Source organism: Hemicordylus capensis, chromosome 1 (assembly GCF_027244095.1).
Source record: "Hemicordylus capensis ecotype Gifberg chromosome 1, rHemCap1.1.pri, whole genome shotgun sequence".
NCBI classification, from domain to species: Eukaryota; Metazoa; Chordata; class Lepidosauria; order Squamata; family Cordylidae; genus Hemicordylus; species Hemicordylus capensis.
The window spans coordinates 228,338,146-228,361,665 of NC_069657.1; the positions used below are offsets into that span (position 1 = coordinate 228,338,146).

General features: G+C 44.6%; 1 protein-coding gene across 2 annotated transcripts in view; it reads left to right on the forward strand.

Moving 5' to 3' along the window:
* RAB17 (RAB17, member RAS oncogene family) overlaps positions 1-23,520 on the forward strand; it is a 74,390-nt gene that overhangs the window by 24,747 nt on the left and 26,123 nt on the right. The window contains exon 1 of one of the 2 annotated variants that reach the window (XM_053286254.1): positions 17,750-17,972. The exons of the other annotated variant lie outside the window; for it this stretch is intronic. The gene's annotated coding sequence lies outside the window, so the exon portion shown is untranslated. Of the gene's footprint in view, positions 1-17,749; positions 17,973-23,520 lie in introns of those variants that run through there. 2 annotated transcript variants of the gene reach the window in all.

The window sequence follows — 23,520 nt, forward strand, 5'->3', positions numbered from 1 at the left end:
TGAGGGTTAGGAGACCCTCAGGGACATGGATACAAATACACACATACACATGCATGCATGCACGCACGTACGTATAGTAATAAAGAAATAGCAGCCTGTTCTGACAGTCAGCAAACTGCTCTCAGTCCTCCCTGCCCAAAGGCCCTCTAATAAAAGGACAATCTTCAGAATCTATGAAAGATTCTGGGGAGAAGGAGTTGTATTAATCCCTGGGTGTGTGTGTGTGGAGGGGCATTCCATAGTCTGGGGGCAACTACAGAAAAGACCTTGCCCCATGTGCATGAGAAGCATGCCTCAGAGGTATCAATACATGCAACAGAGCCCTCCCTTATTCATTGTTCACCTTCCTTGCCCACTAATCTCTTCCAGGGAGTCTTTCTTCATTTGTTAGGTTGAAAAAAAAGAGCCATTTCAGTTTTGCAGCTGATCTCAGTAGCTGACGACTGTGGAAACAATGTGTGCATGCTGTGGGTCTTGCCTCCAAGACCTGACTTGGCTGTAGAACAATATTTGCACATAATCACAACATTGGCCAGGAACTCAAGAACCAAACAACGAGGCTCATTTGTAGTGAGGCTTTGAACTTTTGTTTCTTAACCAGCAGTCCCCCTTCCCCCACATGCCTTGTGACAAACAAAAGCGGGGGTGGAGGGTGCGGGGCTTGGTGTTGAATGAAAAAGACTCCCAAATCCCACTGGACTCACACAAGCCGTTGGGTATGCTTAAAGGAGCTATTTGGATGCCGGTCACTGAATTCCATCCCCAATTCAAATGTGTACAGAAGTCTAATTTTACCCCAGCCTATTAGCTCAGTAGAAGGGGTGACTTTGGAAGAGATGCATGCTGAGCTCGCTCGGTCACATCCTATAGCACAAAGGAGGACGAACAATCCTTTCCTGACCTGTGTGCCCATCCCTCTGCTTGCTGTGGGTTTTACACAGACAGAGGCAATGGTTTTAACGTCCCAGTGATCAAGCCATCAGAATGGATCATCCTCAAAGGGCAGGCTTCAATAATGTCATATTCCCTCCTAGGCACAGCTGAGGCAAGAAAAACCAATTCAACTGCTGCCTGCACACGTCACTGATTCATATTATTTGTTATTCCTTTTTAAAAAGCATTCTTGGAGCCTTGCTAAGTAAGCCTCTCTGTACAGCAAGCCAAAAAAAAAAGTGTTTTAAAAACCTTTACATGTAAACAGGAAGGCACAAACAAAAGGCTGCTCCCATACTGAAAAGCAAATAGGACATAATAGGGATTGAGAGGACTGAAGTCATCACCGTCTCTGCAGCGATGAGCTGAGAAAAGCTGTGAGCCTGCATGAGTGAAACTGACATCTCCCCCTGGCTGAGAACCTAATAAATGGAGACATTGTCCATTTGGCAAGATGAGCTAAAGTTAAAAGATTTCTAAGAAGATAACTTTTAGTGTCCAATAGTATTCTTAAAAAATATACATCATCATCATTTATGTTATAGATCATCATCTATTATGTTATTCACTTACGTTATTCATCATCATCAATCATCATTATCATCATCATTCATCATGGACTGGTCTAGATGTGAAGCAAGAGATCTGTGATTAGGGTCTCATGAGGTTACAAAGAACAATTTTGGTTGGAGTCAATCTGGAGCAGAATTGAGTGAGGGAACAGTGACTGACCTTTTCCCCTGTTCCATTTCCCCATTAATATTGTACCCCAAAGCTGCTCTATGCCCCATGGGGAAAAGCTTCCATGTATCCATATAATATTCGTAAGCTTCCACCTGCAGGTGAAATAGTAGCTTCAAGGGAAGTAGCTTCCAAATCCTCTTTAGTCTGTCCTGGGTAGTGTGGTTACCTGACCAAGCATGATGATGCTTAATTTGCCCGGGAGCGGGGACTCCAAAGGTCCAGGCTCCTAAATCACCTAGGTGCATCTCTGCGGGGGTGGGGAGGAGGCACAAGAGAAAGGTGTCATCCACCAATAAGTTGCCAATTCATTCACAGGCCTATTTACAAATAATTAAGCGGGGGGCAGACTGAGAACAATGGTAATGACACAGGCAAAGGGGTGCCTGTGTATTATGAACAGCATTTTATTATGTTATTCACTCAACCTCCCTCCAAACTACTGAGTTTCTCAAAGCTTCCCCTTTGCTGTATTTGTGCTGGAAGAGTAATTTTGTAGCTCAGATTTGCTTCGTGAACAAGTGACCATTTCTTAATGAATCTGTGGGAAGATCTACAAAGAGCAGAAGCTGAAAAGCACACATGAAATTGCAACACCATGGTTGGGTCATTTGCCCCCTAACTTTACAATGGAAGATTTTGCTCATTAATAGTGAAGCCCAGACTTACTCTGTTTATTTGGGAAAGGTCTCTTCTGATAGTCTGTCTTCCATATGACGTGCTTCCATGGATTTGTTGAAATAGATCTGTTTTGAATTTCTACAAGTTAAACAAATAGCTCTGATTAGCTTCTATGATTCAGACATGCTCAGCTGATTCAGAATGTTTATGAGATAGGAAGGGGAAGGGGATAGGGAGCAAATGGGAAGAGACGGGAAAGGAGCACACAGCAGATGCTCATTGTCCTCTGCTCTTGACTTTATTATTATTTCTTGTTTACACAGTCAGACAGGTGTTATTGACTGGTTTGTTTTATCCAGACATCGAGTCCTTCCCAAGGACCTGGGATGCCAGAATTTTATTGTCAATGTTGTTGCTGTTGTTATAGATATTGTCACAAAATATAGGCTGTTCCCAGTAAAGTTGCTTTTTGTAATTGGCTGATGGTGATTTCTGTGGCCCCTATGGTGTTGAGGTGCTCTTCAAGGTCTTTTGGAACTGCACCCAGGGCGCCAATTACCACTGGGATTATTTTGGTCTTTTTCTGCCACAGCCTTTCAATTTCAATTTGTAGATCTTTGTATTTGGTGATTTTTTTCTATTTCTTTTTCTTCTATTCTGCTATCCCCTGGTATTGCTATGTCGATTATTTTAACTTGTTTTTCTTTCTCCTCGACTACAGTTATATCTGGTGTATTGTGTGGCAGATGTTTGTCTGTTTGTAGTCGGAAGTCCCATAATATTTTTGCATCTTCGTTTTCTTCAACTTTTTCAATTTTATGGTCCCACCAATGTTTGGCTACAGGTAGCTTGTATTTTTTGCAGACATTCCAGTGTATCATCCCTGCTGCCTTGTCATGCCTTTGTTTGTAGTCAGTCTGTGCAATCTTTTTACAACAGCTGATTAGGTGGTCCACTGTTTCATCTGCTTCTTTACAAAGGCGGCACTTGCTGTTTGTTGTTGACTTTTCGACTTTTGCTCTTATTGCATTTGTTCTTAGTGCCTGTTCTTGTGCAGCCAATATTAAACCCTCTGTTTCTTTCTTCAAGTTGCCATTCTTAAGCCATTGCCAGGTCTTGGTGATGTCTGATTTTCCACTTATATTGTGCAAATATTGACCATGCAGTGGCTTGTTTTTCCATTTTTCTGCTCGGTTCTTGACTTGTTCTTTCTTGTAGGCCTGCTTGGTTTCATTGGTGTTGAAGAGTTTCTCATTATTGACCATTTTATGTGCATCTTCTTCACTGTCCTTTATATATTCTGCAAGGCCTCTTTTCTCCTCCTCTACTGTTTGATGGACTTGCAGCATTCCTCTTCCACCTGAGCTGTGAGGGAGGTATAGCCGATCTACATCACTGTGGGGGTGCAGAGCATGATTGATGGTCATTATTTTCCTGGTCTAACGATCTAGCATCTCTAGCTCTGCCTGGGTCCAGTCTATTATTCCTGCATTGTATCTGATAACAGGTATAGCCCAGGCGTTTATAGCTTGTATGGTGTTCCCGCCACTGAGTTTGGACTTTAGGAGTTTTCTAACTCTCCTGATGTATTCACTTCCAATTTTTCTTTTAACTTCAGCGTGTGCAATGTTATCAGCCTGGAGAATGCCCAAGTATTTGTAATGTTCTTTGTCTTCCAGGTTCTTGATGTTGCTTCCATTGGGCAGTTCTAGTCCTTCTGTTTTTCTTATTTTTCCTCTGTTCATTATTAATGCAGCACACTTGTCTAGTCCAAATTCCATTGCTATATCGCTACTGAATATCCGAACAGTGGTTAGCAGTGATTCAATTTCTGACTGGGACTTTCCATACAACTTCAGATCGTCCATGTACAGCAGATGGTTTATTTTACTTGATGTTTTAGATGTATTGTTGTTGTTGTTATTTGTTATTGTTGTTATTTCACACCAGCTCCCTAGTATATTTGAACACATAAATAAGAGAAATAAAGTACTCAACCTTGTTCCCCAGCTTTCCAGCAATGCCCCCCACCAAAAGCCAGTTCCTCCAATTTTAGCAAAAAATTGTGGGATTATTTTTTTTAAGGCCATAAAATGGTTCTGTGCTGCCTCCAGACCAGAAATGACACTGGAAATTACTCTGGAAGTAAGTAAGTAAGTAAAACTTTATTTCGGTCATAGACTAGCAATACAATTTAAAACTCATCATCATCATCATCATCATCATATCATATCATATAAAATCAGACTACATTTATATGCATTTTGCATATTATATAACAATATTTGGCCACAATATGAATAACATCCGAATTATGATTAGTGAGCAAATAGTTTAAAGTCCTTTCTGGTGGCCCTAAAACTGTGGACAGTCAAAAATAGCCTATTTTTGCACCTGAGGATATGGAAACCAGGACCTCACCTGCAAAACTGCAGTTGCTGGAACCACAGATAATGAGGGCCAACTGTATTGATGAAAACATTAAACATGAAGAACGTTATATACATATCAGTAGTAGTAGTAGTAGACCTGACCATTTAACTAACACTTGAAACTTTAGGGCTGGATGAAAAGGAGCTGTGCCCCCCACCCCAAACCCAGAAAATGGAAAAAATAAAAATAAAATTTGCAAATGAAGTGAGATCCAATTTAAAGCAGGGATTCCTGTCTTTGTTGCTAACTTTTGTGTTTCCACCATGCTCCGCTCAGCTGCAGGCTCAAGTAACACATATACACCAGGGATATGTAACAACATTTTGTGGGAGGTCCATACTTGTTAAATGCTACAGTATTTACAAATAAAGTATACAGCGTATAACCAGATAAACTCATATAACCAGATGGCACAAATATTTGCTTCAGTTGAGTAGGACATATATTCAGAGACACAGACAGGTTACATGGGATATTTAAAAGTTTTTCAAAGGGTTCATGTTTGTAATGGACTCATACATAACTGTCAGTCAGACAGGAAATGAGCTAACAAGCTGATGGCTTGAGGGAAGGAAGAAAATCCAATTGTTGCAGGAACATTTGATAGACAAGAGCCTACAGCACTCAAGTTAAATACTAGTTTTGTAGTTAAAGGACTAAGCAAGCTCTGCAGAGCTCCCATTTGATCTTTTTTTCTGACAGTCTTATCCAAGTCATTCATATATAAAGAAGGTTAGGGGGGCTGATATGAATATCAAAGGGGGGCCTGCAAGTGAGGACAGGTGATCAGTCCCTCAGAATACAGCCCCATGATCCTTTGCCCCAGGCACCTTTCTCTAAGTCTAGGTTCCTGCTGGCACTAGAGGCAGACAGGCGAGGGGGAAGAGTTCAGGTGATGGACCATGGGGAAGAAGGGCAGGAGAAGGTCCCACTTCCCTCATTTTGTAACAAGGCACTGCAGTGAACTTTTTGCTTTTCTTTAAGCAATCTTTAAACTATAAAAGGAACATTGGAGTTCATCTCCGCAGTTGCTTCCTAATGGCTACTATGTTTCTCACCCACACTATATCCCAAACATTGCATTAATCCAGGCATAGGAGTCGGGGGGGTGTCCAGTAGAGGAGGCTGCCATGTTTCTCTGGTGCCTGCCTTCCTCCGCCACCCCACTCCACAATGTCCCAGGCCAGTACAACATTCGGGACATTGTGTGTGTGTGTGGTGAGGGGAACATAATAACTGCCAGAATGTGTCTGCAGAAGGCACTCTGACATGCCTTCTATACTTTAAATAGTTTAAAGAATAGGAGGGTTCCCAGAGGTGCTCTTACCCCTGGACCTCTAGGCCCAATTCCAGGGTCTCCACACCCCTTGGGGACCCCCAAGTTCTCTTTAGTCTGTTCCAGGTGGTGTGGCCGAGCGTGACCTCTGCTTTAGTGGTGGTGGGGGGAGTGGGATATGAATATGTGGGATGGGAATATGTTACGTTGCATGTTGAAATGTTTCTGCCAATGCATATTTGCCTAAATATACCAGATTTATATGCGTACATTCTTGTGAGTTCAGTTGCTGTTTGTTGCCTCAAGAACTAATGTGTTAAAAATACTGTCTGTGTGTGTGTGTGTGTGTGTGTGTGTGTGTGTGTGTAGGGGGGTGATGCTTAACTTGTGGGAGGGTTTCCAGTGGGGGCGGGGGCAAAAGCTTTTAGGTCCAAGTGCCAAAATTATCTAGGTGCACCTCTGGGGGTTCCTGCTGAAAAACAGCAGGAGTTGTGATGGGATGAACATTAATTTAATGAATAATGACAAAATGAATGAGGGCTTAAGCAGTGAAAGCGAGTGGCATGCTAAACCCTCCCAAATTTCTTCCACACTCAATTTTTGATATCAACATTATATCAGGCTAGCTGGGAAGAAGAGTTCAGGCAGTAAATCCTGGGGAGGGAAGGCAGGAAAGGGTTCCTCTCTCTCTCTCTCCACTTGATATGCAAACAGGCCAAGGTCGTGATTAAACAAACGTGACTTCTACTGTCATGTCTAGTTTGACCCAAAGTGTTCAGTGGACTGATAAAAAAAAGTGATGAGAAACTTACATACTGATGTAATCTTTGAATGTATTAACTGTATGTGGAAGGCAGCTTCTCCAAGACTGATTTAGGTATACAAAACCAGAACTAGGGCGAAAAGTATTAGGGCAGTGTGTGTGTGTGTGTGTGTGTGTGTGTGTGTGTGTGTGTGTGTGTGAGAGAGAGAGAGAGAGAGAGAGAGAGAGAGAGAGAGGCCTACTAGAGTTGGCTCTAGGCAACTTGTGCGAAAAGTATTAGTGTTGTGTGTGTGTGAGTGAGTGAGAGAGAGAGAGAGAGAGAGAGAGAGATTGTGCACTGAGCCTACTAGTCAGCTCTAGGCAAGTAGGGCAAAAATATTAGTGCTCTGTGTGTGTGTGAGAGAGAGAGAGAGAGAGAGAGATTGTGCACTGAGCCTTATCTTGGTCTTACCATGTGGACTAGCAGTGAACATGATGAGATTCCACACAAAAAGTCTCCCTTCCCCATTGTGCTTTTCAACTGCTGCATGAGAAACAACATTTCAAGAGGTGCTGTTTTTCCCCACTTTAAAAATACAGTGATGCAGGTACAGATTTTCTTCATGGTATTCAGCTGTTCAAAATATAGGAATCCTGCCAGGGGGAAAAAAAGCTGGTAACCCTGTCAGCTAAGTCTCCACATAGCCTGTTGAAGTGCCCTTAGATGACGAGTCTGTACTCTTGCCATTGATGCTGTTCCCGAAGGACTTCATTCGGTGAAACATGGACAACATGAAAACAAGCTCTGTGCAGACGTGCGGAGAGGCAGTATGACTCTGAATACTAGTTTCAGGGTAGCAGTGTGGATGCCTTTGTCTCCTGCTTGTGGGCATCCCAAAAGGCATCTGGTTGGGAAACAGGATGCTGGACTCATTAGGCCTTGGTCTGATCCAATATCTGCAAAACTAGATCTACCACTAGCATCAAATATAAATCAGGAACTGCTTACATAGATCTTTCCCTGTGGCTGATGTCAATTTGTAACGGCTTGGGTAACATTGAATTCCCATGAAAGATCCCATTGCCTGCCACTGCAGCAGCACACAGCATGGGAGCGATCAAATTTGCCCACGTAGAGGAGAGAGAAAAGATGCCACCTTTAAGTGATTCTCATTTCCGCTACAGCCCCTCTGTTCAGTCTGCAGTGGGCCTAGAAGAGGACAAAAATACAAAGCACTAAATATAGGTCATTCCTTCAGGGAAGGGGGAGGAGGTGGGGAGAGTGCAGCTGTGGTGTAGCTAGGAAATGCAACTGCAGCTTTGGCAAAGACACGCCAGGCAACCTCCTAGTGCAGCTCAATGTCATTCATGTGACACCATGGGAATTAGTATTCAATGTAGAGAGAGGAATTTAAAACACAAAACACAGAGCTGACTCCACCGGCAAATCAACCTTCCCTCTGTGACCCCATCATACAGCCCTGGGTTGAAAACACATGGCCTTTTAGCCATAAATGTGGGAAACATGAAACAAAGCACAAGGCCATAAGGCACAACACGAGCACAGAAGACAAGACCTTCCTTGGCTTTAACCTTCAGTTGCTTTTTACACAAGGTTGTAATTGTGTGTGTCCAGCAAGAAAAGACGCCAGAGGGGGGAATGCAGATTCCGTGGAAGGGAAACATGATTAGCAGGAAGCAGGGTGTGTGCGCTGGGCAGGCCCAGGGAGAGGCATGGACTGGGGCTTTCCTGCGAAGTCCAAAATCAGTCTGCCAGAGCTTCTGCATTTCGAGTATATTCTGGCCATTGGCACAATATACTTTTTGTGGTATATGTTGATAAGCAGCTCCCCCCGCCCTGCCCAGATGTGACTCCTTTCTTCACAGGCCATTGTGCCAAATCTGTGGCAGGTTCACAAATATCCGTTTTATCCACTGTGTGTGGGGTGGGGGATGTTCCTCCTTTCTTGCTTCTGAAAAGCCTAGCGGATGATTCATGCAAGTGCTTGCATTTGTTTTTGATACAAAAGAAGTGCAAGCTTGTGGAAATATACACTGTCAGTGAGCCCAGAACTGGCTTCCCTCACAGTTCTTCATTTAGGAGACTAAGGCAGGACAGGGTTTGGTGTGAGTTTGGTGAGAAGCGTTCACACATGTTTTATGATTCTTCCAAAGCCTGATTTAACATTTTCAGAACCCACTGGGCAGGCATGCATTTTCCTGAAGGAAAACCTGGATTATCATCAACAAAGGGTCAGTCTGGGCTTATCTATTAGTGAGCAAAATCAGACTCAAGGGCTCTTCTCATGATCCATGAGAAGAGCTCACCCGCAGACAACCTGCTTGAAGTCCCTGGGCAGGCTCAGGGTGCCAGGACATGCTGCTCCAGTAATGCACCATGCAATAATGCCCCAATAATGCATCATGCAAGTGTGCAGTGGATCCCCCCCTCCTCCCCGAGTGTGCCAGCTGTGGCTGCCAGCAGCCGTGGCTGACACACAATTTAAAAAATGCATTTAACTGGGTGGCTCAATAGGCGGGTTTGCCACCATGTAGCCACTAGGATCGGGCGCGATTCTGGTGGTTCACACGAGCGTGCAAAACCGGGTTGGACTCCCTTAGCCCGGTTTTGCATGCTTGTGTGAATAGCCTCTCTGTCTCTCTTAAAGGCCCTTCCAGCACTGAGGAGAGCACAGTACTGGTCAGCAAAATGGGAAATGGCTCTCACATCAAATAGTTTTGTTTGTTTTTGGCCAAAGTGACCTCTGCTTAAAAAAATAATAATAATAGCAAAGATCGCTGTTGTATGAGAAAGAATATGCTGGAGAAAATTTGAAATTCCCTGAAAGCACAGGCAGAGTGCTACATGCTGAAAATATGAACTGTATCTGCAAAAATAATTCATATCTCAGTAGAGCCATGTTCCTTCTGTTAGCAACCACCAACTTGGAGGTGGCGGGGGACAGGGGATGACATCTCTAGAAATATGGAATATTTAGCAATGATATGCATTTCTAAAAGTTGACAGGAAAGCAGAGTTTCTAAAAATTCATGATAACCCTAGATTATATATTTTTAAAATTTTTAAAAATATATACATATATTTAAAGGCTATTTGGAAAAGTTTGGATGAACTTTTAAAGCACTTTGGACAATGTAGCATACATGCATAGAGGATTTGATACTGTGCTAATCTCACGTTTCTGGAAGCCTAAACCTCTAACAACCCTCCCTACATTATGCTGGCATTGTGGAGGCCACACAAGTGCCAGGGAATGTGAGAAGCACTTGTGAGGAGCAAACATTAATGATCCCTCCACATCAGTGTTGTCCCAGTTTCTGGGAGAAGGAATACTGACATGAGGAGGAGGCAGTGGTGGGTAGGATAGTAGAGATGCTAGTCTCTTGCTGTTGATGCTAGTCTTTCTCACTAGTCTTGATGCTGGTCTTGATGCTAGTCTTTCTCATGAGTAGTGAGAAAGGGCAAGAGGGCTAGTGGGGAGGAAGCCCTAAAAAGCTTACCTCCTACCAGATGATCTGGTGTTGTCCTTTGGGCAGGCGTATCACCTGCCCAGATGATTACCAGCTGCCGCCGGTAGCTTAGGGGGTTGGGGTGCCAGATGCATCTGCCCCCCTGGAGCTCCCATAATGCACTGTGCAAGTGCATGGTGCATTATGGGGGACCCCCCCCAAAGCTGACTGCGAGCCCCACAGTTGGCCAGACCTGGCTGCAAGCAGCCATGACTGGCAGACAACCACAGAAACGGGGTTAGGAGATTGCTCTCTCTCCTAATATTGCGGCGATTCTCACGATCAACAAAAATCGGGCTAAGAGAGGCTAGCCCGATTTTTGTTGACCGTAAGAACCACCGGGCTCGAAGCCAAGCCCGGTGGTTCTTGAGCGGGTAACCCACTCGAGAACTCCTGCTAAGAAGCAGGTTTGTGGAGCAAGTGCTCCAGCAAACCTGCTTTTTAGGATCACAAGTAGCTGCGGCGCGTCTTCACGCTGCGCCTACTCACAAGTAGACCCCCGGCCGGGAGGTGAAAAGCCACCTCCCGGCTCCGGGGGTCTCCCCAGTATGCCCTGTGTGCTCGCGCAGGGCATACTGGGGCTTGCGGGGGCCGCACGGCCCCCACTCCCCCTACCCCCCGCCGGCTCCGTCACCCATGTGGGCACTCCATCACCCCGTCACTCGTGTGGGCTCCGGCTTCGTGTGGGCAGCCGATCCAGCCGCCCAGGGCTTAGCCCGCTCTTCCCGCTCACTGCCCCCAACCGGGTCTCACTGATCGTGAGACCCGGTCCATTGTTTTGGAAGGTGACTTGGAGTGGGCTTACTGCCGCGGGGGTGCCAACATCAGGCCCGATCCCAGCAGTACACAGCATGTGCAAAACTGGTCTGGCCTTCCTTAGCCCAGTTTTGCACGCACATGTGAACAGCTTCATAATCTTTGTTAGACAATAGTTGCTGGCTCTCTTTTATGCTATCGTTGGTTTTTATTGTTTTATGTACCTTACTTTGCTACTGTCATATCTTATTTTTATGAAAGGATATACTCAAAAGTAATGCATTTATTTCTATAGAAGCCAGGCATGTCACTTAGTATCAGTGGTTCCCAGTATTACCAGTGGAACTTCAGGAAGCCCCCACTTTTCCAATGTGCATTCTTGTCATTCGACTTAGTACATCCCAGTTATTAATCACAGGAACATAGGAAGCTGCCATATACTGAGTCAGACCATTGGTCTATCTTGCTCAGTATTGTCTACACAGACTGGCAGTGGCTTCTCCAAGGTTGCAGGCAAGAATCTCTCTCAGCCCTATATTGGAGAAGACAGGGAAGGAACTTGGAACCTGATGCTCTTCCCAGAGTGGCTCTATCCCCTAAAGGGAATATCTTACAGTGCTCACACTTCTAGTCAGCGTGGTGTAGTGTAGAGAGCCAGCGTGGTGTAGTGGTTAGAGTGCTGGACTAGGACCGGGGAGACCCGCGTTCAAATCCCCATTCAGCCATGAAACTAGCTGGGTGACTCTGGGCCAGTCACTTCTCTCTCAGCCTAACCTACTTCACAGGGTTGTTGTGAAAGAGAAACTCAAGTATGTAGTACACCGCTCTGGGCTCCTTGGAGGAAGAGCAGGATAAAAATGTAAAAATAATAATAAAATAATAATAATAAAAATAAATAAAAGTCTCCCTTTCATATGCAACCAGGGCAGATCCTGCTTAGCTAAGGGGACAAGTCATGCTTGCTACCACAAGACCAGCTCTCTTCCCATACTGGGAATCCCTTGGGGCCTTCCCCCCACTTTCTGGGAAAATCAAGTACCCAATTCAGCGCCAGTGCAAACACCTTTCCACAGCATGATGACTTGCACAACCAGCTCCTTGCAGCTGAGCAAGCTGGCAAGCCTGAGCCTCAGTCTTTTCTTACAGAACCACACAGCAACATCGCCACAGAGAAATACCCCCAATTGGGCAAAAGAACGGGAAAGGGGTGGCAGTGCGGGGTGGGGCAGGGGATATGAAAGAAGAAGAAAAGAAAGCCTCACTGGGCAACAGAAGGGGAAAGGTAGAGCTGGAGTAGGGGTTGAGTGCAAAGAAAAGGAAAGCCACGGGACAGGAACAGTCAGTCAGTAAAGGAAAGAGGAAGCGACCAAACAAACAAATGTATCTGCTAAGAAGGAAAACTTACAGCTTATTCAGAAGAACTACAAACAGCCATTTTCTCTGAAAAAAAGGGAGCTTGCTGCAGGTTCTTGTCATCCATTATTGGTCAGAAAAAGTGCCAGTCAAGCTATCCTGACTTCTGATTGTTTGGGGGCTACACCCAAGGAAAAAAGTAAAAATAAATAAATACACACACTGTGACAATCAGTCGGGGTGTGTGTGTGTGTGTGTGTATGTGTGTTAACCTTTTAAACCTTTTTTCAGGGGAAAAGGGTGAAAAACAATATACAGGCTGTGTATTTTTTATTGAGAGTGGGAGGTCCTTAAGTGAGCCCCCAAACAATCAGAAGACAGGATAGCTTGACTGGCTCCTATTCTGGCCAATCATTGAAAAGAGGAGGCTACAGCAGGAGAAAAGAGGGGCTGAAGCAAATAGAGATGTGCACGAATCAGTTTTTGTGATTTGATTCAAGCTCAAATTGAATCACAAGTGCTTGAATTGACTCATCAAAACAGTGGCAATTTGCTGTTTTGACAAATCAACTTGAATCTGTTTGAGTCATTCAGCCATAGGCCATTCTTATTCATATATTAAAAAATTAAATACTTTTATTGTTTAACTGTTTAATAGTTTTATATTGTTCTAAATGATTTGTAAACTGCCTTGGGATTCTTTTAATGAAAGGCGGAATAAAAATCTAACAATAAATAAATAAATAGGGACAATGGGGAACTCGAATCATCCTCTTTATTTCCTATGCGTAGGTCTTAGGGACACCCAATTGGGTTGGGTGGTAGAGCACGATGGGTACTACCTACCACCCAATACACAAAATAAATGGGCAAGCAGGATTTTAAACTTTTGTTTAACCCTCCCCCCCAAAAAAACCCCATAGGGTCATATGGGGGCTTGGGGGAAAAGTTAAAATTTTATTAAAAATAGTCCACCTGCCCACTTCTTCAATGGGTTGGATGGTAGTTAGCACCCATCACACCGTACCACCCAACCCACTTTGGTGTCTCTGTCAAGGACTCCCCTGATATTGGGATTGGGAGTTTAGTGTTTAAAATATATAAATATTACAATTAATAGTAAATATGTTTGTGACCCTTTTATTTATTTTAAACCCTTTATATATTTTCGCTGCCACCACCAAATTAAATCCTGCTTTGGGTTCCTAACACTAACTTTGGTATTGCACCCGAGTGGTAATGTGGGGAGAAGTAGTTGCAGTTGAAACAGTTTTAAAATTCAAAACAAAAGAAAATAACTTTATTGTGGTATAATAGCTTAAGTTATTTCTATTCTCTACTAGGGATGTGTGAATAGACCCGAATCCAAACCTGTTTGACATCAAACTGACTTGGTTTGAAGGTTCAGGGTCAAGCTGAACCACCCCTGGTTTGACTTGACCCTAGACCGAACACCCCCCTAGTTTGGGGGTTCATCGAGCCTTTTTGTAAAACCTACCTCCTCCGGGGGGTTCTCCAAGATGGCGGTGGGAGGGGTTCCATGGAGGTTCCCCACCACCACCACCAGCCTTCCTCGTTTTAAAAAATCGCCCAGTTCGGGCGTCTTCAGCCCTTTCTGGGCCTATTCCCCTGTGCAGCAGCCATTTTGAAGGCCCCTGCACCTGCACAGTTGGACCCTGCGTGGCCAGGTCATGACCCAGTCACACAGGCGCAGCAGCCTCCAAAATAAAGAAACTCAAACTCAGTGGCTGGGGAGAGGGCAGGTAGGCACTAGTCAGGCCTCCACCCACCCAAACAATCAAAACAAACACACATACACCCCTGAAGAAAACAGATAGCCTGTAGGGCTGGGCACCAGACAGAATACACCAGCCTACAAAAACCAAAAATGAATCCATCCGGCACACAGACATCAGAAGAAAAGGTGCAGTTTGGGGCTGCAAACTAATAATAATAATAATAATAAAATCATAGCACCCTAGTTATCATAGCCCCACTAGGGGCTACAAGGAAGAAGAAAGGAAACGTTCAAAGCAGCACCCAGTTAAAGAAAAAAGAAAAGAGTGAAAAAAGAAAAAATGCAGAGAAGAAAATTAATTTCAAAGCAGCACCCAGTGAAAGCCACTGGATCTGCTAGTACAAGTAGCAAAAATTAGAAAGAAAAAAAGCAGTTTGTTGGCACTGGGGGAAAAAGGAATCAAAAAGAGAGAGAATCAGATAAGCCTCTCTCTCTATTCACTGGGGTGGGCAGGCCGGCCCAGACCACCACCACCACCAGTCTCAGCTCTCGGTGCTACTGCAGTCTCTGTCTCTGATCCGTCTCCTCTCCCTCTCTGATCCATTTCCTCTTCTGAGGTATAAAATGGCTCTCTGTATCTCTGCTTCCACGCAGTCCCGACTGTATATTTTGAAAATCCCTCCTTTGGTGTCCTCCCTCCCTCTCCACGGCCAATGGGGGCACAGTTGCCCATGACAACATTTGATTTGAACAGCAACAAGCCAACTAAGAAGCAAGGAGATCTCAAGCCAATCAGAAGGCAGTGCTAGAAAACCAATCAGCAAAGGAAAAACACAGAGACAAAATGGCACTCAAATAACTCAAATTGATTTGAGCTCGAATCAAGGTTGATTGGGTTCGAACTCAAATCAGGCCCTTTGTTCTAAGGGTGATTCTATTTGAGTTTGAATCATTTGAATCACCCCAATTCGATCCCGAATCGATTTGCACATCTCTAGAAGCAAGCTCCTTTCTCTTCAGAGAAAAAAGCTCCCTCTCTCTTTCTTCTGATTAAGCTGTAAGTTTCACTTCTTAATAAGGGCATTTGTTTTGCTTGGGGGAGAGGGCACAGCCTCCCCTGGGAGGAGGCCATGGTTTTTTCACATTACCTTGGTGATGTTGGGAAGATGTGTGCAGCAGCAGTTCCCCATGCCACCAGCATAACACAAGAAAGAGGCCTGAGAGTGATCAACCAATTATCAGCATAAGCTATACTGTCTGCATGACAAGCATCAACTTTTCAGAGGAAGCAAAATTGCCCTTTCTGTCTTGAGGGATTCTTCTCAAGTGCTTTTTATGCTTTCCAGTTTAGCACTATGCATTGTTCCCAGTGTAGCAACATGTACCAACAGCCATGTTAAAAGAGACAATGCAGAAGAAGAAGCGTCTTGGAGGAGAACTCGACAACACTTCAGCTGATACTGTGGAATGCTGTTGTGTGGACAGGTCCAATATAGGGGTGTGCATAAAACCGGCTGGTCTGGTTTGGTTCACGTCTGAACCAGACTTAAACTGGACTGGGCCAGTTCAGTTTTGGCCCTGCATTGGAAACCCACCCACCACAGTTCGGTTTAGGGGAGTTACAAACACTTTTGGTTAATTTGCTTTTTTTAGTACTTACTCCCTCCAGAGGGATTCTCCAAGGCTGTGGGGGGAGGGGTCTACAGAAGTCCCCCTTCTTCTCGCAAGCCTTCCTTATGTCAAAAAGCACCCAGTTTGGGCAATCTTTGGCCTATTCCAGGCCTTCCCCCCCTCGCAGATTTTGGAGGCCCTCGCGCATGCACAGTAGTCCTCTGCGTGGTCTGGGTCATGGCCTGGCCACAAGGGCCAATTGCACATCCACGATGGCCTCCAAGATGGGTGCCGCGATGGGGGAAGGAATGGGCCGAAGAATGCCCAGACCAGGCACCTTTTAGCAAAATGGAGGTCGTTGGGGGAAGGGGGGGGAATCTCTGCAGACACCACCTCCACCCCTGCAGCCTCAGAGAAGCCCCTCTGAGAGGGTATGTACTTTTTTTTGTTTTACAGAAAATGCTTGTGAACCCCTCGAACAGCTGGTGGGGGGTTCAGTCCAGGGTTGAGCCGAACCGGGGGTGGTTCAGCTCAGCTTTGAACTGTTAAACACTCAACATCGAACCAGTTTGCACATCCCTAGTCCAATGTACCAGTGCCTACTCCCTGCATCAGTATTTGTTCTTTACATTTAAGGTGCCAAGCTGACTGACTACTGATGGCTTTCTAGGATCCTGGAAGTAACAGAGGTAGAATGAAATGTAATAGTACAGAGAGTGAGACCATGTCCTAAGCACCAGCACCCCCCTAGACTGGCAACTAGACATGACCCTGGACAAAAGAGTCATGGCTGAGCACAAGGTAATGATGACTATTGTTATGATGATTCCAGGGGAAACCTGTTGGGAGTTAAGGACTTTGTGCTGTCTCTTGTCTCAGACAGTGGAGGACAGACTAGTGAGTCAGAGGGCTAGAGGGTCAAGACATTGGTCATCCCTTCTCTACTACTCTGACATTATCCATTTGGAATGTAGATTGCTAATCTCAGGGACTTCCTTCCTTCCAGCAACTCACTTCCTCCCTCTCTTCCCTACCTGTTCTTCTACCTTGCAACATGGCAAGCTCCTCTCCCTACACCATGTGTGCAGAGAAGATGCAGAATCCATCTGCATCCAGCTAGATAGATAGATTAGAGATCCTAACTCCTCACTTTCCTATCTAGAATGGAGTTCCTTAATAAATGCCTTATATATTAATTTGAAACTATGAATTGGCTCCAAGTTACTTTACTCTCAGCATACACGCATGCCTAAGCAAATTCTGCTGTGTTGTGCCTCTGTGCACTCTGCTATAATGAAAAAGGGATTCTCTCACCACAGAGAATTCCCAACAAAACCTACCTTGTAATTAAAGGCATGATGTGAACTGCTGGGTTCACCTTGTCCTGTAGTTTAAAAGCCATCTGAAGCTTTAATAATATTTCACTTCTATAGATCCTTGTTTTATTTTTCAGCTAGGGTTGCCAGCAGAATTGGCCTGGAGTCTCCAGGAATCTCCAAGAATCAGCATTGATCTACAGCAACCCTTGACTTTTCTCCGTCAAGTAAAGGAAGGGAGGAACACAGATGTGTGACTTCCATTTGATCATTGGCCTATGAAGGGGAGCTGATCAGCCTCTTTGTCCGAAGCTAGGTGCTGCTGGGCTGTAGTTCTTTGAATCTTCCTGGTCGGGGGCGGGGAGAGGGGTTGTGTGTACGTTTTGGTAAACTCTATAATTCACACCAGAGCAAGTGCTGATAATTTCTGGTTAATCTTCTAAATGTCCAGAGTTAGTTGTTCAAAACATTTCTTGGAGCAGGATAGGAAAGTGCAAAACCGAATGAGGATGTAGTCTACAAATAATTGCATTGAATGTGAAGGGCAGAGCAAGGAAAATCACCAGGAAGATGGAGCCACCAAAGAAGTTTTGCTTTGAGACTCACTGCACTGTGCAGGGCAAGGCTCCACCCTGTGAAAAATACTGCCAATCACAGCTCCCCTTGATGATGGGGTTTTATGGCTTTGCATTCTTTACAGTGCAATGCTCATGGTGACTGTCCAAGAGGGAAATCAGTGGACCTTAAACTGTGGGTCAATCTGTTGGGAAAGAGAGCTGAGTCAGTTTGGGAAAGGGGCTCTTCTTCACTTTGTTCTTGTTCCTGTGTCGTGGCTGACTCTGCTCCTCTCTCAGCCACCACAGAACAAAAGAGCTGAAAACAATTTCTCCAAAAGAAAAGAAAAGAGCAACATTTCAGGAGGTAAGATCTTATTTAAGGAGAAACTCGGAGATGGTGAAACGTAGCAAGGCTGTTGCTCGGTGAACCATGAGAGGAATGGCCCTTGCTAATATTTAACTTCTACAGCGACTGCCAGAAAGGTTTGGTATTGACAGAGTAGATGAGCATGTGGTGAGAGGTTGACGAAAAACAGTTCTGATTAGCTTACTTGGGGTGACTCCTGTAATGCTTTGCAATGCAGCAAAAATACCAAAATAACGCTGGCTCCATAAGGGAATATAAATACCATGATGGTGTGGCAGTTGTTCTTCCAAAATTGCTGTTTTATCACTTGTGTTGATAATTTCTGTCATTGCCTACACATCACTCCTTCTCATTCCCATCCCCCCGCCAATAATACTTTAAGTCAGTTCACACAATCATTAATTGAGTAGGAGAGGCCTCCCACCCTAGTTTGGGAGCTGTGCGCACTTCTGATATTTGGTAGTCTGTCAGGTAAAGACAAGGTCATAGACAGCATCCATGATCATCTGCTAAGCAACAGCTGGGTCAGAGGGCTTTTTGTCCTTCATTCAGCAGCTAGTTATAGAATACACTTGTGCTGGATTGATAGCAATCATAAAATGGGGTGATTCTCACAATTGCCAAGAGCAGGTGGGCGGGCGGGCGAGGAAGGCTCCAAAAGGTTTACCTTCCCCACAGATGATCAGGGCTGCTCCATATGCCCAAATGAGCAGCCCTGATCCATGAAGCACAGAGCAGGGAGGAGGGATCTGGGCTGGGAACTTGTCCCATGAATCCCACAATGTAGCATGCACCATGGCCATTACATTGGGGCAAGGTTTCTTAACCTTGGCGCCCAGATGTTGTTGGACTACAACTCTCAGAATCCCCAGACATGGCCTTTGTGGCTGGGAATTCTGGGAGTTGTAGTCCAACAACATCTGAGCACCTAAGTTTAAGAAACCCTGCATTGGGGGATTCCCCCAAGAGATGGGCTCTCTAGGCACCTGTCTCTCTCTGTGTGACTAGGCTAGAAGCAGCCCATGCTCACACACAAGCAAGTCACTGGGAGCAAGGGAGCACTTGCACCTTTACCTTGGCTAAAAGCTGGGGTGAAGAGTGGGGCTGGGTGGTATTGCCCCACCGGGATTGGACCCAATCCCGGTAGTTCTCATGAGCAGCCTAACCTGGGCTGAGCATCCCTAGCTCGGGGTAAACTGTGTTTGAGAACAGCCTCATTGTGTTCTTTAATTATTTCCTCTCTGAAAATTATCTCGACCATTCAGATGTGCTGTGAGAATATACAACACGTTTTGAGGTGCCCCACTTTTAGCACTGGGTTTTCTCCAGCACATGTGCCTTAATTTCCCCTTTATTGTTCTTTAAATATATATTTTATGGACTATTTGCACTAATGCATCTTTGCACAAGCCAGGAAACCTGCTTCAGCCACTCACATGGTAAGATCTCTAAGTTGCTTTCTTGCAGTGCCCCTGCTTTAGCTTTGGGTGTTTACCTGAGCACCCATTCCTCTTTGCTTTAAAAATCATTTTATGGAGTATTTGCACCAATACACCTTTGCACAAGTTAGCATATTCACTTCAGTTGCTCAGCAGTCTACCTTCTACAGCTGTAACAACTCCGCTGGGCATGCTCCTCACTTCTGCACCTGGATACGCCTCTACAGAGAGCGTCTCTGTGACGTGCGCGCGCGCAAAGGACTGCTGCGAGTTTTTGCCAGCAACGTCGGGGAAGGGGCAGCAGGGAGGTGTCCTGCCACCCCAATTACTCTTAGGATTACGGCGGCAAGCGGGAAAGCGGCGGGAGGGGTAAGTAAACCCTCCCGCCACTCTTAAAGCTACCCCCCCACCCGAACCGGACCGCCCAGGTCCGGACTGGTCTGGACCGGTCCGGAGGCCTTTTTAATGGCCTCCGGACTGGTTTGGGTCCATCCCTACTGTGTTCTTCATCATAGGGCCGCCACTATCCCTCTGACTAATCTACCAGATAGGGTTGTTGTGAGCCTGATAATCTTCTCCATGTGGTGGATGCAGAACAACCAATGTAACAAGTAGGGTAATTGTCATCTGCCAATTGTCTTGTCATCTGACTGTGGTAAGAACTAAACAGATGTCTAGAAAGATTCACATTGGCTTATTTTAAGTTATTTATATAGCAACCTGGATGTACAGTGTTTTGCAATCTTTATCTTGTTTTTCCTCACAATAATCCTTCATCATCATCATCATCATCATCATCATCATCATCATTTATTCAATTTCTATACCGCCCTTCCAAAAATGGCTCAGGGCGGTTTACACAGAGAAATAATAAATAAATAAAATGGCTTCCTGTCCCCAAAGGACTCACAGTCTAAAAAGAAACATAAGACAGACACCAGCAACAGTCACTGGAAGTACTGTGCTGGGGGTGGACAGGGCCAGTTACTCTCCCCTTGCTAAATAAAGAGAATCACTGCGTTAAAAGGTGCCTGTCCACCTGCGTTTTCATCACTGGCACTAAAAATGCAGTTAGTGCTGCATCATATGTGAATGTTGCTAATGCATACAGAAAGCAGAAAAGCTGAATTTTAAAATGTATATTTTTACATCAAGTATACAGGATGTTAACAGAGTTGAATGCAAATCAGTCTGCTCCTTTTAACCACTTATTTAGGCATTCCTTGGATTCTCTAGAATTATTCAGAATATCGTGCAAAAGTCCATTAATTTCAGTAATGCAAATTAAAAGGTGAAACAGATATATGAGACAGACACATTACATGCAAAGCGAGATAAGTCAAGCCTTAATTTGTTATAATTGTGATGATCATGGCATACAGCTCATGAAAACCCCAAATCCACAATCTCAGAAAATTAGAATATTACATGGAACCAAGAACACAAGGATTGAAGAATAGAACAATATCGGACCTCTGAAAAGTATACAGTGTACTGTGCTTGATTGGCCAGCAAACTCGCCTGACCTGACCCCATAGAGAATCTATGGGGCATTGCCAAGAGAAGGATGAGAGACATGAGACCAAACAATGCAGAATTGCTGAAGGCCGCTAATGAAGCATCCTGGTCTTCCATAACACCTCATCAGTGCCACAGGCTGATAGCATCCATGCCACGCCGCATTGAGGCAGTAATTGCTGCAAAAGGGGCCCAAACCAAGTACTGAATACATATGCATGCTTATACTTTTCAGAGGTCCGATATTGTTCTATTCTACAGTCCTTGTGTTCTTGGTTCCATGGTATATTCTAATTTTCTGGGATTGTGGATTTGGGGTTTTCATGAGCTGTACTCCATGATCATCACAATTATAACAAATTAAGGCTTGACTTATCTCGCTTTGCATGTAATGTGTCTGTCTCATATATCAGTTTCACCTTTTAATTTGCATTACTGAAATTAATGGACTTTTGCACGATATTCTAATTTTCCGAGTTTCACTTGTACTTAATGTTATTAGTGAAATTTATGCAAGGCATCTTTTGATAAAACTTCTAGACTGGATCGAGGCAAGTAACATTTTAGCTATCGAGCAGGCAGGCTTTTGGGAGGGTCGTTCCACCACGGAACATGCTTTTATCCTTCAATTTCTGTCAGAGAAGTATTCTAGGTTCCCAGGTTCAGCACTTTATGTAGCATTCATTGATCTTAAAGCTGCATTTGGTTCGGTTTCTAGAGAGAAACTGTGGTCTAACTGAAATATCTTGGCACAGATAAAAGATGCTCCAACTTATTGTTAGTCTGTATAAGCATACTTATTTGAAAGTTTGTTATGGCCCAACTGGACAGTTAACACTGGAAATTCCAACTTTTAGAGGAGTATGTCAGGACTGTATACTTGCTCCTACTTTGTTCAATATCTATGTTAATTCTGTGGTTACTTGTTTGTCCACCATTTCTATTCATCCACCAAAGTCAGCCGATAGGCATGTCTCCTTATTACTATATGCGGATGACATGGCTATTATGTCGCAGATACCTGTAGGCCTTAAGCGTGACCTAAGACTGTTTTCATAATTGTGTAACCAGGAGTCTACTGAAATAAACTATAGTAAAACTAAAGTCTTAGTGTTCGCCAAGCGAGCTAGGCATTATAATTGGTCCATACAAGGACACAAGATTGAGCAGATTAATTCCTTTAAATCTATATAATTAATTCTCTTAGCTGGTTAGGGTTAGGTTAGTCTCACGACACGCTGCGAGAGTTCCAGCGAAGTGAGGAGGAGAGGGGCAAGAAAGTGTTGGTGGTGGCCAGCCAGCAGGCGGGCAGGCAGGGGGGAGAGAAAAGCGGCAGCGGGGAGAGAAAAGCGGTGGCGGACGGGGGGGAGAGAAAGGTGGCGGTGGTGGGCGGGTGAGAGAAAAGCAGTGGCGGGCGGATGGGAGGGAGAAAAAAACAGCAGCGGCGGGGTCCTTCTTGGCCGCCTGCCAAGGCTCTGTGTGGGGGAAGGAATGGGAGAAGAGGAGGGCTGGAGAGCGTGGGACCGGAGGGAAGGGGAAGAGAGGAGAGACCGGGGCAGGAAGAAGAGGGAGGGGGAAGCAGCCGGCCTCAAAGCGCTGCACAGATGCTCTGTGCGGGGTCGGCTAGTATCTAGGAATTACGTTTCACTCTGTTGACTCTAGAAATGTCCATTTTAACTCCATCAGGAAGTCTGCTCAATTAGTTCAATTCTTATCATTTTACACATGGTACTGCTTTTATACCTGCGACAGTGAGACTTTATACAGCCAAAGTATTTGGTTTTGCTCTTATATGCCTTTGCTCTTATAGGGAGCCCAACTGGGACCTGCAAGTAATTTTGCCCTACTGGAGCCTATCCAGACTAAGTTTATTAGATGCATTTTGCAGGTACCATGTTGTGCTCTGAATGCTCTCATCAGAAGAGAAGTTGGGCGCATTAGGCTGGAATCCTTATACTGGTGCTGTATTTTACGATTTTGGTTAAAATTGAGTTTTGGACAGGCGGGTTTAGCCTCTTTGGCTATGAATGATGGTTTTAATTTGAGCTGGAAATGAGCTGTGTTGAGTAAATTTTCTTTTTTTGGCCTCTCCATAGAGGATTTGCATACTGTAGGAACTGAGCAAGCCTGGAACTTAGTTAAGCAACACGTCCTGGATATAGAAGTTCAACAAGAAGGTGCATGGATTAAACAGGGTGTATACTTAGAGAGTCAACCTATTAATCTTAAACCAGCTAAGTACTTTGATGTGGTGCTTGTCCCTAAATTTAGAGGAGCCCTCACTTTAGCGTGTTTAAATGTTCTTCCTACAGCAGTATTGGATGGCAGGTTTAAGGGAGTTCCGCTATTTTTACGACTTTGTCCATGTGGCAAAGGGGTTATAGAATCCACCTGGCATGTTATTCTTTATTGTGATTTTTATAGTGAACCCGGTTTAAGACTCGTATCTCCTATGTTAGATAATTTGCCTGGCCGGTTTGATGAATTTTATTTAAATTATCTTTTAACTAATGTGGATACTGATATTATCTCTGTTATGGCCAGGTTTTGTTATACTATTTGTAAAATACGTACTGGTTTATTGTAAA